The sequence below is a fragment of the Protopterus annectens genome, chromosome 8.part0, assembly GCF_019279795.1.
Source record: "Protopterus annectens isolate FY-2018-M chromosome 8.part0, PAN1.0, whole genome shotgun sequence".
Classification (NCBI taxonomy): Eukaryota; Metazoa; Chordata; order Ceratodontiformes; family Protopteridae; genus Protopterus; species Protopterus annectens.
This window is the reverse complement of record NC_056741.1, coordinates 954791420-954811419: the sequence shown is the minus strand read 5'-3', so window position 1 is coordinate 954811419 and position 20000 is coordinate 954791420. Positions and strand designations below refer to the sequence as shown.

Here is a 20000-nt window from a genome sequence, read left to right as displayed (position 1 = left end):
ATCTCTACAAAGAGGCCAATTACAAGTGGAGTCCCTCAGGGATCAGTTCTTGGACCACTCCTGTTTGGCATTTCATTATTTATTTATTTCCAGTTTGATTACCAGGGAAGTCCACTGGGCACAGAGAGCCCATTTTCAGTGGAGACCTGGGGAGAAAATCTCCATGAAACAGATTACAGTAAAGATAGCAGTCCAAAAAAATAAAAGTACAAGTACAAATACATATCAAATAATACAAAGCGTGAGCAATATTGCCCATAGTGGAAAAATATTGCATATAGCATTTACTTCTCAGAAGAGAAGGCCAATGTCTGTGGTCTCTGCCTGACTAAATTTGCAGATGATTGCAAATTAGGAGTTGTCATTGAATCTCACACTGACACACACTGACACAAATGTTCTCCAGGAGAGGCTGACATAGATAAACAGCTGGAGTCAGAGCCATGGACTAAAACTAAATGTATTTATTTATTATTTTATTTTATTTTGCATTTGTTAACCGGGATTCTATGATTGAGCAAAAGCCCTTTTTCAGCAGAGGCCCGGGGGGAAAAGCTCCAAAACATAGTTACAAAAAATATAACCATTACAAACACAGTTAACAGTACAATCATTCATAATAAAACTTGTAGACCAGTTATCATATATATGCAGTTACAATTTTCTGTAAAAATGTTATGAAGAATACTGCAGCAGAAAGAAAGGAGATAGTGTTAGGCAAAAAATTATGAAGTAGAATAGTTTAAGTTGTAAATGTTTTGGTACAGAGAAGAAGAAATGATGGTAAGACAGAGAAGTTAGGTTTCTTATTTAGTGAAGGTATATTCAACGAGGCTGAGAACAGGTACAATTCCAGTGACTTTTTTAGTACTCTTTAGTGGCTAGTTTGAATACTTTAGGATGTGAAAGTGATCTAACTTCTTGTGGGAATTTGTTCCAGTCAATAGATGGTAGCTGTATGTAATGGCTCCTATTTTGGACTTGGGCTTGTAGATTTGTAAAAGGTCTTGGGTGGAGCTCCTGAGTAGTGTGGTTGGGACATAGTGGGAGATTATGGTGCCTAGTGCTGGACAGTAGGACGATGACTAAATAATGGAGTGTATAATTTGGAGCTGAGTGACGAGTAGGAGTAGTTTGAGACAGTTTAGGTGTTTGAGGGAGATACAATGGTGAGATTTGTGGGTTTGTTGTGCAGCAAATCTAGCTATTTTGCGATAGGTTGATTCGAGTTTGCTAAGTAAGCTGGAGTTAAGATTTATGAGTATTTGGAAGAAGCATCCTTTTGGAAGTCATCCATCCCTGGTAACTATCATACTGACAACACACCTCTTAGAGCTGACCCAGTAGTGAAGGATTTAGAGACACACATTGATAGTAATATAGCCTTTGATCATCACCTGTCTACAGTGGTGAGGAAATCATTCTATGTTGCACAACTTATAAACAAAGGTATGACATCTAAGTCCATGGAAGTCATTGTTCCACTGTATTCGGCATTCACCAGACCAATCATTAAGTACAATGGCCCCTTTGGTATGTACGTAAGTAGGCATATCCAGCAACGGGAACATCCACAGAGGTTCCTCACTAAAATAATACAGGGCATAAGTAATATGTCCAACGCAGACTGCCTCAAGGCCCTATACCTGTATTCTGTCTCCTACAGGCTTTTGAGGAGAGATCTATGCCTAACATAAAGGGCATTGTCAGACCCCACTCTGATGGACCTCCCGCATATCCACAAAATAAACAGTACCAGAATTACCCATTCTAAATAGTTAAACCTTGCCTGTAATATATATATATATATATATATATATATATATATATATATATATATATATATATATATATATATATATATATATATATATATATATATATATATATATATATATATATATATATATACACATATAGGACCTGCTGTCTTCCGTAACCCAATTCAAGTGCTTCTTGGACAATTGGATGGGAAACTGGAAATTCATCCCTGGTTTGGCATCTATGTCTCTAATGGAAACAGGTAATCTGTAAATGATTCATCTCACTGGCCCATGCTTACACTTTTACCAAGGGTATCAGAACTTGTCAGAGATTTGGGATGCATGGCTAGGCTTAAACAGGCGCTTGTGGTCATTAGCCTGGTAAACACCTATGAACCTGTGTTGATTTACTTTGCATAGCACTATTTTTCTTTTTTTTTTCTTTTTTTTTTTTTTTTTTTTGCCATCCACTCACCTATTCAATTTTTCAATAAACTCCTATTTATGTCTGACTGGTTCTCATATTGTTCAGTGTTCATTGACTCAAGCTTATAAATAGACAGGATCCAGTTTCATTTTTCTATTTCCGGAATTTGGCCTTCCAACTATAATGTCACTCACATTTATTAAAACTGAGCAGCCTAACAGACATACTCAGAAACATTCCATCCACAAACACTCCACCCACTGTTTTTGCATAATCAGGTGTTCTTGCAAACTTCTAATAAATATCTTTATCTTCAAAATCATAAAGGTATTAATTAAGTCAAGTGACCCTTAACACATATTCTCATTGCATTCTACATTTCACAACAACAAAACCAGATGCAGTTTTATGTATAGAGTCTGTACTGGAGACAAAATGGCATATACAGGTCCATTTGGAACATACTATAGTGTTTTATAACTTCAGGCATATAATTTCTAAACCCATGCTTGTTAAATTAAACACTTTCTTACAATGGCAGAAACAGTATTAAACACAAGCTTAAACTACATTAGAAGTCCTGCAAAAATGATAATTTTCATGGCACATACTCCAGGCATGTAAGTCCTGAGGTGCTAACCTGGAAAACTGCTGACACTCTTTCTGATAAATGCTAACTTGTACAACTTGCCAGAAGCAGTAGGACACTCAGGTTTTAATATGAAGTATACAACAGGTATTGTGTCAGTTCATTACAAGTCATACTATTAAAACATTGTTTCACAACAGTAAATATAAGAAGATATTAATGACAAAGTAAATAGTAGGACTTCAGAGTTGAAACACATTAATACGTACATTAAAAATCTCTTTTCTCAAAGAAAAAAACACCCAATAAACAAGGGCATCAGCCTAAGTGGAGAAGTAGAGTGCTAAAGCCTTGATTATGATCCAGCAAACCTGAGCTTGATTAGTAGCTGGGGTTTAGGATGGCACAGGCAGGGAAGATGGGTGAACCTATTCTGGAACAAGGGTGTATGCTGAGCATCTCTCTACTGAAGATCTGGTAGAGACTGATTAACTGAGAGGTGATGATGGGTTGGAGACTATGAATGCATGACTTCCTTATGGGACTCTGGTGTGGCATGCACTCAGGGTTAGTTTCCCATTGTCTGCGCAACTGATGTGATGTCAACACATGGGAAGAGATGGAGTTAAAGAGTGTCTGCCTCCTCCATCTCACTTCACTTGCCTGGCAAACCTCTCACTTGATAGCATGAGACAAGGAGAAAGAGGAATTCCATGTGCAGGTGCCTTCTTGGTAAGGAGACTCTTCCAGTTCATGCCACCTTTGACCAACATGACTCTGGTGTTTAGAAAATTCTTGTACCTTGCACAGCTTATCATTCATGGTATCTCAATGCCCAGAGAAGATATAATCACAATGTATGTATTCTTTATTAGGCCTGTCATTGAATATAATGGACCTGAGAGCTGCAGCTGGCTCAAAATGTGGCCATCGCCAATCCCCGAGCTGGCACCTCTTAACTCTGAGCTAAAGAGCAAAAAGAAAACAAATGTGATCCATTCTCCAAACTAGTATTTTTCACCTGTCTCCAAAGTTCTCTGAGAACTATGTGTGCTGTTGTGTACTCCTAAGAAAAAGTCATTTTGCTTTAAAACTGTAACAAACAGTTTGCTACAAGTTATACAAGAAACAAAGCACTGAAGCAAGCACTTTGGTTCAGTCCTGACTGCAAAAACATTTGTGAAGTAGCAGTGTACTACTGACCAATTAGCGTCTGCCAATCTCACCCTAACACATTCTGCCTGTGGAGGCTGCTTGCTTTGCCTCACCTTAGCTAATTGTCTGATGCACCCTTCTGCATGTGCCTTGTTAAGTACCTAAACCAACTTGAGAGACCTCAGTGTTTCCTCACTAAAAGATCTTAGGTCTCAGCACCATTAGTTACTCTGATAGATGAAAGCCCTATCCCTTTACTCAGTGTCACAAAAAATTCCTAAGTGGTGATCTCCAATTATCATCCCATGCGATGCATAACCCAAGACCTCTTTGGACTCCTCCTACTTCTTCTAAACTGGTAAAGCGAGCACTTCTTTGAGAAACCTATGCTACCACACAACACTACCAGATTGTCTAAATGATACCTAACCTGTAAGTATATCCTTTTTCTGGAATAGGCTATCCCTACCTATTTGGTAGAGCATTCCCTAGGTACCTATAAAGCCAGTCTAGATGACTGGGTGGGTGATTCCAAATATTTACTGAGGCTATGCAGAGAAAGTTTATCTAATAGGGGATATCATTATGGGGGATATTGTTAGTATCCCATAGTACTGGGGGATGTAGTGCAGCTTCTTAATGGTCATTTTTGGTTGTAAGCTTAATGAAACCTATGACCCTATGAACATCAGAAAGATGCTAAGGATGAAACATGTGGATAGTGGGACCACAGAGCATGAAGGAACATGAAGTCAATAGTAGTGGTCAAAATGAATGAAGGAATGAAGGAATGATTGAATAAATATAATAAATAAACACATACTTACTTACTTACAGAAATAAATAAGAATGGTGACGGGTTATGTCTACATACAGACTTACAGCCTTGTATTTAATTCTAGAGCACACTGCTTGCTGGAGCCATCCACAACCCCCTTTCCTATTTTTCCACATGGGTTCAGGGTATCACTTCAAAAGTGATAATCATCTAGAGGCAATGTTCACACCACTGGATCGCTAGCCCTGTGGTGGTCTGCTTGCTAGATAATGATCAATATTTCATTTCACATTTCTCGCTTCACAACGCTTGTCAAAGACATGGTGGAAAGAGGCAACATTCAGAAGTGCAGCTCGGGTGGGTTAAAAGGGGCAACTGTTAGGGGTCTATATTATAAAATCGAAGTCTTAAAACTTTGAATGTTATAATATCAACCCCAATTCAGTGAACACTTGAAATAGTAAAGCTGCAGAACACCAAATGTTTTCCTAGGGAAAGTATTCGATGGGCCATTTATGCGGTTTGAAGTCATTTTGTTACCTTTTCTTGTCCCCATTATTGTGGATTCTTATAAAATCAAACAAGCCATTTCTAATAATTGGAAAGTGATTTTGGTCAGGGTTATTGGTGACCATCCCAATTTTATTTATAAAAAGGTAGTCAGTGTGAAGTCCATTTTGGAGATTAGTGAACAAAGAACGACAAAAGGGCCAGTGGGAACGTATCCTTATTATAATTGCAAGCAGTGTAGATTCATAGAGTCTTCAAAGAATATATTTTTCCCTCATAATCAAAAAATGGTCACCAGTAAGTCCAGGTTTAACTGTAAAAGTCGTGGAACAGTCTATTTAGCTACATGTTCCACTTGCTTTAATTTTTATGCTGGGAAAACGATTAGAGCATTATATAAAAGAATATATGAACACCGTTTATCTATTAAAAACAGGGATGTTAATAACACTTTAGCAAAGCATGCTATAGAATGTGTAGATTTCAAAAAATTTTCATTTTTTGTCTTGGATTTCATTGATGCAGTTCCCTATGTTACTAATTTTAACAATGCTCTTGAAATTAAAGAGTTAAAGTGGCAAGTCTTTCTAGGGGCTGATAAATTTCCAGGACTAAATGATACTTTAAATATGAAATGTCTTTTAAATGACAAATTGTATTACTGACTGTGTATATATAAACAGTATGGGATTTTTATATTTATTACTTTTATGTAAGAAGTTATATTTTAAATGTGCATAAAATATGTATCGAAACAGATGTATATATTGTTTTAAGATCTGCCTGTTTGAGTATTTTATTGATGATTCAGTATGATTCGATCACCAATTAATTAATTTGTATTTAAGAAGTGGATTGAGCAGTGTTTATTTGTTCTGAAGAAGTTAGTTGGTATTAAACGAAAGAAAGCGCTAAACTTTATACAGAAGTGTTAGTGGTCTTCTTTTGGTCATATTTCACGTTTTTTCCAGTTAACAAGTTCATAGACAGAATGATATAGAATTATATAATTATACAAGACATGTCTGAGCATGACGTTTATAGAAAATTAATTCATGAATTGCTTTAACAGTTGATATTTATATAGGTGAAGTTAAAAAATTGGAAGGAGAGAAGCGAGTATTCTTGGTTAGCCTGGAGTGTTGCATGAGCAGAGCCATGTGTTAGTAAAATAGTTTTTAAGTAGTTTTTTCAAATGCGTTGGGTTGATGGTAGTTCTAATGGTGTGAGGTAGTAAGTTCCAGGATTTAGCTATGTGGAAGGAGTACAGAGAGTGGAACCCTGTGGGACACCAATAGTGACTAGGAGAATAGGGGTGAGAGATCTTGTTGCCATTTTACTGCCTGCTGATGACTTGTTAGATAACTTTGGAAACATCTGAGTGCGGAAGGGTAAGTTTTAGATTTTTGAGAAAATGTAATAATTTATCAGGATCTACAGTGTCAAAAGCCTTTGACATGTCCAGGAAAACAGATGCTACTATTTTCCCTTTATTTTTATACTGATTTATGGTGTTAGTGAAGCTGAGGAGTATGGAAGTGGTGCTATGATGGGATCTAAAGCCGTGCTGGGATTTGGTAAGAAAATGATTTTTGTTATAAGGTATTTCAGAAGTTAGTCATGTACTAAGATTTTTCCAGGATTTTGGATAAAGGAAAGTGGTGTTAATGTGTTCTACAGTGGAATCTAGGGGTAGGTCTTTGAGAGTGTTCCAACAGAGTTTCTTTAGGGTGTTAATCAGGTATTGGGGGTTACGTATTTGGCGATATATAGGAAGTCAAGTGGAGCTGGTATGTATATATAGAAAGTCAAGTGGAGCTGGTATGTTGGCTGAGTAGATAGGTGGGTGTATGGTCATTAAGACTGTCTGACAGCCTGAATTTTGATAATTTAATGTTTTTCTAGTCAGGGTCCATTTGAAGATTGACTGGGTATTTTTCCTGTCAGTTCTAGTGGGGGTCTGAATAATTTGTGAAAAGCCATAGAGGTTGATATAATTGCTAGGATTATTAGAGATACATGCCTACCAGTTAGTGATGAAGTCCCTTATGATAGTAGTTTCATAGCTTATGTCATTTGAAATGACTTGCAGGATGTGCTCAGTCGTACAGTTATTATTGCTGGGGGGATATAGATGGCTGTTATGGCAATATGTCTGTTGGGATTTATTTGTAATTTAGTTAGAAGCATCTCAGTGTTGTTTGTGGTAGCTATGTTTAGGTTTAGGTGTTGTAAATTAAGGTTGTTTTTAAATAGTGTAGCTACCCACCACCTCTTTTCTCTTTTCTGTCTACCCTAAATATGTTATAACTGGGAAGAGTGATTTCATTGTCAATGATGTGTGGTTTTAACCATGTCTCTGTGAGCAAGACTATATCTGGGGAGTAATGGGAGAGGGTAGCATGAATTTCTGATACTTTACTGACAATACTTCGAAGGTTTAAGTTTAGAGTTAGTAGGTCAGTAGCATTTTGGCACAGGTTGAATGTGTTTTGAGAATTAGGAGTATTGAGGGAATGTAGGTGACATCTGGATTTGGGTGTATGTCTCCACTTAGTTTTAGTTCATTAGCAATGTTTATTATTGTGTATAGGAGTTTGGAAATAAGCTTATGATATCCGAGATATTTTAGGAGTGTGTGTATGAGGTAGAATTGTGAGGGGGGGGCATGGTCAAAGTATAAAGTTTTGAAGGTGTGTGAAGGTATTTTGAAGTGAGAGGTTCCATTATGGTAGCGTTTGATTGTTGTATCTTTGAAGTCCATTTGGGGGACGGGTAAGGGAGTATGATATGTTGTAAGCTGAGCAGCTATGGAAAGAAATATGAGTAGAATGCTGAGTTATGGATAGCATGACTTGTTTAGGACTAGGAGAGACTTATGATAAGTTTGGTATTAATGTTTACTTTTGGGCTGATATATGATTGGTTTGACACTTAAATGTGTTTTACTTCTTAAGTTTTGATTGACAGAAAGATGGTAGATGGGTACAGTTGGATGGATAGTATGTGCTAGTAGATGGGAAGTGTGGTTAGGTGGGATGGATTAGGTTATAAAATTTGGGAGGGGATAGGATTGGGGTGATTAGTAAGGTGTAGGGGTGTGGGATAACTGGAGGTAGTTAATGAATTTTTGTGCTAATTGGTTTGATGACTGAAAGGGGAGTGGTTTGGTTTGAGACAAATGTAAGTGAGGTAGGGATGTGTGGGAATGGGGGTATGGTAGGTGAGGAGAGAGAGCCCTAGTGGAGTGAGGGTGAATGGAATGGGCAGAACCAAGCAGCTAGCAAATCTTTATTATGGGAAAAAAAACGTTCAGATGATTAAGCTGATCTCAGGTCAGTATACCATCTGTAATGCAGGGTCATACTTCTCAACTGTACAGATTTCTGACGGATGTTCAGATTTTTTCCTTATATGTTTGGTCCTTTTTTCTTAATATCCTGGCTGTCTGGCAAATTAGTGACAAATCATTAAAGACTGAAGTTAGAAAATAATGATAGGCATTTGAGTTTTAGATGTCATACCCTTCACAAAATTCATTCTAATTCAAAACCTGTTATTGTATCAAGTTTCTACATTTGTAAGATCAATATTTTCAGATTGTCCCTATCTGTACCGCTTTTTTATGGCTTTGTCCAGATTCCTTACTCCAAGAGGTTGAGAGGTATGTGCAGGATAGAACTTATTCATGTTATTTGTAGGCTACGTAACGTGAAAGATAAAACATAAAAGTTTGCTTTTGCAGCTACAGAGGAGGTTATAACACTTAGAAAAAAGGAGGGGGCAAAAGGGTCTAAATTTTAACAGCTGTAGCTGGTGTGCACACCAGGACCCATATTGGAGACTAACTATTCAATTAGCAGAGTACAACTCTAATCGTGGACCATGAAAAATAACAGACATAGCTGCCAACCACATTTATAGTTATTATGGCTTTCCGTTTAGGCCAGTAGTTTCATCCAGTTCAGACTTTGTTGCAAGGGAAGGATTAGATTGTATTGGAAGAGAAATAGTGCTGGGTACCTGTGGAAGCAAGAAAAAGAGCAGAGTGCACAGAAGTTAGGAGGGAGAAGTCACAGACATTGTCAGTCGCAGTGCCTTATGAAATACAGTCATACACTAACTTCATTAAAGTTGATAATAATATAGAACCAAGATAAAACGTATCATGATCAGGTATATAAAAAAGAAAGCAGACATTACTTTATGCTCTACCTGCTTTGGCATACAGCAGCATTCTCTGGTATATGCTATAAACATAGTAGTACTTTTAACAAGTAGAAATCTAGAAATGTCTAAAAGGTCGACATTAACTTACTGATTAAACATAGAGAAAATGATGGTCCCAGATAGAATAAAAGTATTGATGTACTACTGCTGTACTGTCTACCTTATGTACCAACCACATCTGTAACAACAACTATTATCTCAATCAACCTAATTTTAGCAGTCAACACGATCTGTTATCATTCATTAACGCTGCCATTTTAATGAATGTTCATGCAAGTGTTTGAATATAAAATCACTATCACTTATAACAACTTCGAGCAAAAGCAATATTATTAATGGGCAATGTGCTAATATCGAAAGGTACTGAAAGAGCAACATGACATCAGTTGTATCCAGTATCATGGAGAAACACATTATTTAATTAATTGTAATGTTGTAAAGTGCACTCTTAGGTAAGCACAGCTGTCATGTGCATATCCCATAATAGGCCATTCTATCTGCCAGAATATGCAAAGAAAAAAAGAGTCAACGGTCTCAGCATGTGTCCAAGGCTTTTCTGGATCAGATGGGTAAGCACTCTTTTACAGCTGTATTTCCTAAAGGCATTTTTCCCTCAGTAAGAAATATTTAGAGTTTCAGATTAGTGGAAAAATCAAGAGCAAGGTCACCACCAGCTAAATGTAGTTACCAGAGGGCAAGAAGTATACCGAATGAATTATGAATAAGCCTAATCACAGTGCTCTTACCCCTTGGCCTCATATATATGATCTGCTCTCTAGAGGAATTAGAAATTATTTTGAAGATAAATACATACTGAGTTTTGACTGTTGCCTTTATGTAGGGGATGCAGAGTTATGTATTCATGTGGATTAACCAATAATGTGGATTCCTGCTACTTGAACCAGTGCTTGCCTGAGTTTAATTATTTTATAGCTACAATAAATCTGCCCTTGCTATATACTACTATGGATGTATGCTTATTCATTTTTCCTTTAGTGCTTATGTATGGGAATTTTCCCTTACCATCTCAAGGTTAGTAAACTGCTGTGATGTTTTCCTGCTTACAAGTCCCCTGACAATCAGATTCCCATTTGTTCTTTTATAGCATTATCCCTGTAAGAGTCAGTATTACCACTGACTGGAGAAGCATCATGGGATTGAAATTCACTCCCTTTTAAAATTACATCTATAGTTACAGCTTGGACATTTTGTAGGTTATGTTTGCACTGACAATTCTACATATCATCTAAACAGAAATGACATTCACTGATAAAACAATGCATTTTTCACAATATTACATAAACACATTATTAGTGTGTGTGTGTGTGTGTGTGTGTGTGTGTGTGTGTGTGTGTGTGTGTGTGTGTGTGTGTGTGTGCAGGTGCACTGTCCATTACTCTGATGGAATATAATCTTGAACGTTACACATAAAATAAAGTACACACACACACACACACACACACACACACACACACACACACACACACACACACACACACACACACACACACACTACAATCAGTGCTTTTGACCTTATATTTTGGAATCTTAACTACTAATCCACTGGTCTTGTTTGCTAGCATTTCCTTTCCAACTGTTCTTATAATTTTCAGATTGACTTGATAAATGTCTTCTGCTACATAAGGATTCATGAAATTAATATATCTCACTGTTTGTTGCCAATATTCACTTTTTCAGTAAATATTTTCTCAGAAAGCTAGACAATTGACATGGTAGATTAAACTGAGCTGCTGAAGATCTGGCAAAGAGCGTACACTGCAAATATTGAACATTGGATGCCAGCTGGGTAACATAACAATACAACAGAAAAAAAGTCTGATACCTGTCAGCTGCTGTAAAAGAAAATACTTTGTCATGGATCAAAAGAAACAAACTGAATTTATTTTACATAATATAAAGTACATGGAATAATTAAGCAGAAATATTATAGCACTACATACTATTATGAAAGGTCACAAATTGACAAAAATAGTATCTGTAATAAATATACAAAAACCATGTTGTGTTATCTACAGACAGATTACTCCAGCAACACTGTAATAATTCCAGATATCAGAAAACATTATACAGTTAACTGAAAGACTGGCCAATTTAGCACTCCAATGTTTTTTTTTATGGTGATTTTAGTTTTCCTGGGATTGTAGAAATACCTTTTCCCACTTTGCCACAATAAAATGTTTTCCAGCATGGCATGCAAATTACCTTAATTAAATATTGGGATAACTGTCTGAGTGATAAAGACAGAGTAAAAAATTAAAACATCATCAGAAATGTCAGTTTTACAACATAAAATGAAAATAATAGACTAACGTGGTAATAAAAGTTTTGAAAAAAGTAGCAAAAAACAGTTACACACATTTGCCTGCAATTAATATGCCTATATTCAACATGTTTGCAATTTGCAAAACATACATATATTGAGACTGTGACAAGAAGACCATTGCAATTTTTTATCTTGTCCAGATATTTTATGGAATACTGAATATAAATGTGTGGACACTGGGCTATCAAATATGCTAATTTACACTAATAATTAAATATTTTATAGGACTGCAATATTACACTTACTACCTGGCAGATACTACACCATAACATGCACTATGTATACACTAAAGACTGGATCTGCATTTAGTTTCTTGGACAGGTTTAAACATTAAGGCCTAATTTCTATATGTAAGCATTAGAAAAAAAATGTCTATACATTGATGAATGAAACAACAAACATGGGGACATAGCTTTGATATCAGATGCTAAGACAAAATGCTCTGTGCACATATATAATATTTCAGTAGGAAGGGTATAACCAGATGTTATTTTTTTATGCCACCTGTCAGCTAGTCTAACATTACTCACACACCTATCATTTTATATATATTGCGTCTTACTTTATTTTGTGTTATTACACAATACTATAAGCTGTTTTCACCTGCCACATTTACATTGTGCACTGGACCAGCTCTTATCTGGTAAATGTCCTTTTGTCAATAACACAGCAAATCACCATATATACTAATAAACTGCAAGATATACCACAAAAAGGGAATAAAGAAAATGTGGCTAATAGATTTGAAGTAATTAATTCAGTTTCATAAACATATGCAACAAAAGTAAAAAAAAAAAACAGTAAATACAATTCTGTAGAATAATAAAATCAATAACTACTATTTGATAGAAACAAATAAAGATGCCATATAAGATAAAAGCTTGAACAAGGTGCAGATATATAATGCCATATTCCAAAAGGCTTACTGTCAGTGTAAGTAACTTACTCCACTGTTAAGTCTTATCTGTAAAGTAGACTTAAGCCAAAGTAAATCACTTACATGGAGAGCAAGTACTTTGGGAATTGGGCCCATAAGTAAAAGATGTGCACATAATATATGTATATGTATATAAGTAAAAGAGAGACAAATATTATCTGTGATAAAAAGTTTGCACTAGCAGTAAATTTCCAGTGAGCAGACTAGAATTAACAGTAACAGAAATGGAGTTCTTTCATTTTATGAGATGTTATGTAGCGTCTATGGAAATTCAGTGCATTTATACAGCCTGTAAGAAACGTAATCCCCTTTAGAATGCTAATGTGTTAAAGACTAAATAAAACTGTCATTACCCTGTAAAATCTATGTCCATAGGTGTTGACCCAACTTTTCATCGCACAGTCTTTATTCATATCTATGTGTTTCCCTGCACAAATCTTGCTTATCCTGTGCATGCTCGGCATCTACCTTCTGTGTAGCTTCAAATGTAACATGGTGCATGCTAAAACATCATCCTTATGCACTTTTCTTGTCGGTTCAACAGTTGTATAATTGATATAACACAAAATACATCACAGACCCAGAAATGGTGAAAATAAGGGAAATGTGTTTTAATTGTTAAAGTCCAAGCGAATTAATAGAATATACAGCATAAAATAACACTGTTGTACTTAATAAAAAAATATAAAAAAGACTGTAATTTGAATAAGACAAATAACTATCACAAATATACAAGATTAAAATAATAGCACTCACAATTCTAGGTCAGTAAACCTCCAGGTATATGTCAGTAAATGAGGTAGACAAAACCTGCAATAAAGAAAACATAGTCATATCACACCAACAGCAAAAATAAATACCCCTCAATGACAATATCCTTCATTTGCTTACAGTTTATTATATATTTGTCAACACAAAACAGACTGTCTAGTTAGCCTGGATAATTCAGTTAACTTATGATGTGCCATTTTTAAGAAAATGCCAGACTTAAACAGGCAGTAGCCTGCACTCAGGCATTTATACAGGTTCCTGCCATATCAGACCAAGAGGACTAAATAGTAATTGCAATACAGCATTTATAATACCAAGTCTGTTTGCTGTAAACATAATGAAAATAGACACTTTCTAGCCAGTCTCACATTTAGCTGTTCATCAATAAAAGACAATCTGTGAGGTATTCCTAGCAATAATGCATACATTTTACTGTTTTCTGCAGTACAGGGAACAGAGCCACTCACATTTTTTTCTCAACTGGTTTCTACTCCATCTCTTTCTCTGCCTCACTTCAGGGTGCCAAAAATAACAGAAATAGCACACATGCATTCATTTATATTGTATGTGTCGTTGTATACATATTGTATGATTAAATTAAATGATAAGGTCTACAGAATGTATTATAGCAGCTAATCTTAAATCTTGACATCACACTTACTTTATAGATAACATCCAAATTTAACTAGGGCATCTTGCTGTCATAGCAGCATCCCACATTGCTCTGAATAAAAACTCTCAGTTTTGTTTAATAATATCTGAATTTTTTCTTTGCATATCTTTTAAATTAAGCTTCATTTAACCTGTTGTATTTTTCCTTCCACTAATAAGGAGAGTAAATGAAGGGCTCATATAGTGGTCATGACAGTTAGAAACAAGATTATTTGATGAACTGCCAAAAATGAATTTCAGTGTTTTAAGACTTTTTCATTTGCACACAAGGTTCTTTTTTTCTTTTCTTTTCTCTTTCACTAATTAGAAGATTCATTATCTAGTGTTTGTAGGAGTGATATGTGGAAGAATTCCCTGCCAGGCAGCTGATGGGTCTATTTCTGTCCCTATGCCTGTTCCAACAACTTTGTGAGCTCAGTGTATATGACAGTGCTGTTATTCAGAAAGTGCCACTAACAAACTTCTCAGCTGAGTCACCTGCCAGCGGACTGTAGTGTCACAGAGGTCAGTACAGTGAAGTTGAAATGGGAACATACAGCTTTAATGGCTGACAAGACTTCTGCAGGTACGGCAAGTGCAATGGCCCAACAGACTCAGCAAACCAACAAAAACGGCCAGCACAACGAATGTGGAAAAATAATAATCATTTATTGTTGCATGACAGTCCAAAGAAAACTGCACTAACACTATTTATTTATTTATTTTACATTTGTTGACCGGGATAGTCTGACTGGATATATGTCAATTTTCAGCGGAGGCCCGGAGAGAAAAGCTACAAGACAATACTAAATAATTACAAAGTGATTACATGCTAAGCAATATACAAGTCATTGATAGTTATACAAAACAGATACAAAAAACTGTTTAGGGTGTTTATTTTTTATTTATATATATATATATATATATATATATATATATATATATATATATATATATACACACACACACACAAACACACACACACACATGTCAGCCTACTGGTACCATAGGAAGTGTATTTCTTTAGTAGTTTAACAGAGAGAAAAAAACAAAGCAACAGCGAGAGGTATAATAGCCAACAGAGGTGGTCATGGATGAGGTGAATATGGTCAGTCAGGATTAGTGCAAGGGCATAACCATTGTGAGTTTAGGATGAGTCTTAGTTGCTTTTTAAACAGTGGAGTGGATGAAAGGGATGTTAGTTCAGTTGGAAGCTTGTTCCAAATGTTACCAACAGAGGTAGTGAACAGGCAGTCCCCAGACTTGTTGCTGGCTTTTAAGGTAGATACTAGTATTCTATTGGCAGATCGTAGGGTTGTTAGGTTTGTGTATGGGCTAATAAGCTTACAGAGTATGGGAGTATGTGAGGGATGATGCAGAGTTTTATGAATAATTGTAAGTTGTTGTATAAGAAGCTGACTTTGCAATTCCAGCCAACTTAGTAGTTTGAGATTCTGGCAGTGATGGGTTCTAAATGGGGATCCAGTGGCAAATCTGGCTATGTTATTATAAGATGTTGCCAGTTTATTGATTTTGGAGAGGTTTGTATAAATTGGGGAGGCATAAAGAATGGTGGAAAGTAGATGAGTTTGGGCAATAGTAGACCTAGTTGAAGCTGTGAGAAAGGGTTTAAGTCTATAAAGGGAACCGAGTTTTTTATTAACCGATTTAATAATTAGGTTAATATGTGTGTCAAAGTTAAGATTATTATCAATTGTTATACCTAGAAGTTTGGTGATTATGTCGGGAGCTATTTTAGTACCATTGTTGGATGTGATTGTAAAGTTAATAGTGGTGGACTTTAATGTGGGAGTGAACAATAATAGTTTTGTTTTTTGGGGTTAAGGAGGAGACAGCATTGATAGAACCATTTTTCTACTAAGTTAAATACTGTTTGGGTCTTGGTTTGAAGCTCTGCAGGTGAGGAGGCGCTACATATTAATGTTGAGTCGTCGGTGTATTGAATGCAGGTGGCCTGTGGAATGGATGTTTTCAGATCATTAATAAAAATGGTAAATAGGAGAGGTCCCAGATTGGAGCCTTGAGGGACACTACATAAAAATGTAGCAAAATGTAGCGAAACATAATGCAATAAAAATCCAAACCGGTTTCGGTTCAAAAAGAGCCTTCTTCAATGAATACACCCAAAATAAATCTGAAGCCATATATACACCTGGTCACCCAATTCCCATTGTAATTAGCTAATTAACAATGTTCATTAAGACCTGGTGGAAATAAACCACCAAGTCTGATGATCCAACTGTTTTCTTTTTGATTAATATATTATGCCAACCTGCCTTATTTCTCCTATCACTCACAATCTTATGAATTATAACAAAAAAAAATTTGCAGTGGGATGTTTAATAAAATGTTAATAAAGGGGATTAGACATACATTTATTCATAATACCACTAAGATGTTCAGAAATTCATATTCTTAAAGTACAAACTAAAACAATGAGTGAGAAGGTCACACAGAAAAAAAAAACAATCTGTAAAAACTAAATGAAAACTCCAGCCAAGCTGGAACTTCCAATGAGTGGCCTCTCAAACCTCTTGAATCAGAGGCCCATGGGATATATGCAAATGACCCTTATGAACACCAGGTGTTTCAGCTAAATGGTGATTCTGAATGCCCATGACTTGTTTTGTCATTTTAATGGACAATTTCAGACCAATAAAGCCAAAGCCCACTGGCTGTGGATATGCATATTGAAAGAGGTTTGAGAGGTCACTCAATGGAAGTTCCAGCTTGGCTGGAGTTCTCATTTAGTTTTTACAGACTGGCGTTCTGAAAGTATGAGAAATCTGTACCACATAAAAAGCAGAGCAACTACAGATAGCTAAATAAATAATTCAGTCTGTACGGCAATTTGCAAATATGTAAATATTATATAATTTACATATATTCTTAATAGCTTTAGATACATATTTGCAAAAAGAACAGTGACCAGAAGGAACAGAACCAACCAATATACCACCATCAGTCATAAGCTGTTGTCAATGTTCCTCATGATTTTGATTCTTCTTATAGTGAATAACACAGCCTTGTGATGACGCTGATGCTGTCACCGGCTGAAGTACTTACAAATGGCATGTACATTTCTTTAATATTTAAGTCAAAAGCTTTATCTTACAGAAAAAGTAACCTACAAGCTATACAAGTTCGCTGTGGTAGCATTAGTGAACTCTGACTAAATTCTCAAAAGTATTGCAATGAAGGAAAATCAAAAATTTATTCAAAACGTCATTTTCTGCACCGACTAGATATAATGCAACTTATTTCAGGGCAGGAGACAGAGAATGAGTGCTCCACTTGGCTGAAAGTCCTGCCTTAGCCTGTTTTTCTACATGATAGTTTAAAAAAAAGCATTCTAGTTAAATGTAGAAAACAGATGGGAATATTAAAAAATGTAAAATCAAAAGCAATAAACAAAAAAAAGTACTTCTTCCTAAAATGCATGAGAGTCTGATGTCTTCTATTTCTTGGCCTGTGTGCTTGTTCAGTAAATAAGAAGGGACCCAGTAATCACCAGTTGCCTTGCATCCTGTGTTAATAGGTCATTAAGTACTGGGTACCAGCAAAACATCTGCAGCTGCAGACATGTGTTACCATGATACAACTTAAGTTGTTCCTTCTTCATGTCTATAAAATTCTGACCTGGCCAAATGGAACCATTAATATTTTAAATGAGAAGTACATCCCTCAGCTGCATAAAACTTTGTTAGGCAGTGCAAAGACACTGATGAGGATGACAGGACAGCTGAAAATTATTGTCAAGAATGTTTATTTTTGAAGCAAAGAGCAATATTACAGCATTACAATGATAAATAATTGTACAGTTCTACATTTTTTTAATTTAGACTATCTTCATATTAAGTAAACCATCAGATGGTTAAATGTCTGTGCATTTTTATTATTTATTTCATTTATTATTTATTTACATTTGTTGACTGGGAGTGTCCGACTGGACGTAGGTCCATTTTCAGCAGAGGCCCGGGGAGAAAAGCTCCACAGTTAAAATAAACAGACAGTAGTTACATTGGATTACATAGCGATTAACAATTTAACACAGCAATTAATTACAACATATTTAAAGATGAAGAACATACTACATCAGTAGACAACATCTGTGAAGTACATAATAGACATTAACAAATGTTAAAATAAGAAGTTCCTGCTGTATAATAAGTACTAGGCTTATGAGCATCTGAGCTTGCTATAATCAAGGTAGTTAGTGGGGTGGAAAGAAAGGTAGTGGTTGGATGGGGTGGGTGATAGAGTGGGAGTTGCACGGGCATAGCCAGCATGTTTTTAGGTGTGCTTTTAGTAAAGTTTTGAAATGGGTGCATCATGGTACGGAGGTAATTGTGGGTGGGAGGGAGTTCCATAATTTGACTATGGCACCAGCAGAGTTATTGGCTTTAGTGATCTGCAAGTGATTTTTGTTGCTGGATCTTAGTGGTCTGGTGGTGCCATAGGGTTGGAGTAGATTCTGGAGGGATGGGACATTTAGTGGATGGTTTACTAGTTTGTGGGCGAGTGAGAGTTGATACCTTTGAAGGAGGTGAGGGAGTTCAAGCCATCTTCAAAAATACACCAAAATGAAGCAGTCAGAGCGTGAGAGGGTATCACACATTATTTCCTGTTGGGATGAATTTGGATAGTGGATGAAATCTGTTAGTGAAACTTGTTAGTGAGATTTATTAGTGTTTTGTAATTTTTTGGAGCATGTGAGTGACACTAAGAGGGGTAATATGGAGAATCTGGCAGTTACTCACTTTGTTAATATGTATAATGGCAATAGTGAGGGTTTTGCATTTCGCATTTTGCATTTTGTATTTAGAATACTTGTCAGACCCCACTTTTATAAAAGCAATTTTACAAAAGCAATTTCAAAACTGCACTGAATAGGCCAGAGTAGTGGGTGGTTTTAGGGTGTTACATATTATATATTATTTGATGTTGGGATGAATTTGGATAGTGGGTGAAATTTTGTAGTGTTTTGCAATTTTTGAATCTTATTGTAATTTGTGTGTATTTAAATTAAATCATATTTTCTGAGTGTGCATATTAGTATTAATGTTATATGAAAAAACTGTGAAAATTTAACTGACTTGAATCATTTATATTACATTATATTACATTGTGTAATATTAGGAATACATTATATTTAGTGTTTACTATTTTTGATAAAGAAAAAGAGTATTAAAAGTTTGCATATGTTATAGTTTTGATAGGGTTAAAACATTTGATCAACTGATTGATTATTATATAATTGATTAATTATTTAATTGATGAATATATAAAAGAGAATGTGTATGTCTGTAAATTTGTTCCATTGAAGGCGAATTGCCGAGGTACCAGGACAGATGGATTAAAGTTGCTTCTCTTTGTCTCACGCTCTGACTGCTTCATTTTGGTGTATTTTTGAAGATTTGATGCTTGGTTTGTTGTGTTTTTGTTATGGAGTTCAAGCCATCCCAGTTCAGCAAGTGAGAGACAGTGGTGACTACGGTAGGATACCCCTGTGGCAAATTTGGCGATTTTGTTGTAGCAGGTCTCTAGCTTATTTAGATCACATTGCCTTAGGTTTGTATATATTGGAGAGGCATAAAGTAGGGTGGAGATAAGGTGGGAATTTGCTATTGAAATTTTTGCTGCTTGGGTGAGAAGTTGCTTATTTCTGTATAACGCTCCTAGTTTTTTGTGGACTTTTTTATGGTCATGGATATATGATTGTCAAATTTTAGTTTATTGTCTATTTCCACTCCTAGCAATTTGGTGTGTTCAGTTTGGTATATAGTGGTGTTGTCTTTTGCTGTGATGTTAAAGTGAGATTTGT

At 35.8% G+C, this 20000-nt stretch overlaps 1 protein-coding gene across 7 annotated transcripts in view; it reads right to left on the bottom strand.

Annotated features, from left to right (window-relative positions):
• MAG (myelin associated glycoprotein) overlaps positions 1-20000 on the bottom strand; it is a 2406588-nt gene that overhangs the window by 1823040 nt on the left and 563548 nt on the right. For all 7 annotated transcript variants that reach the window (XM_044080483.1, XM_044080481.1, XM_044080485.1 and 4 more), the window contains one exon: positions 13490-13543. The gene's annotated coding sequence lies outside the window, so the exon portion shown is untranslated. The remainder of the gene's footprint in view (positions 1-13489; positions 13544-20000) is intronic.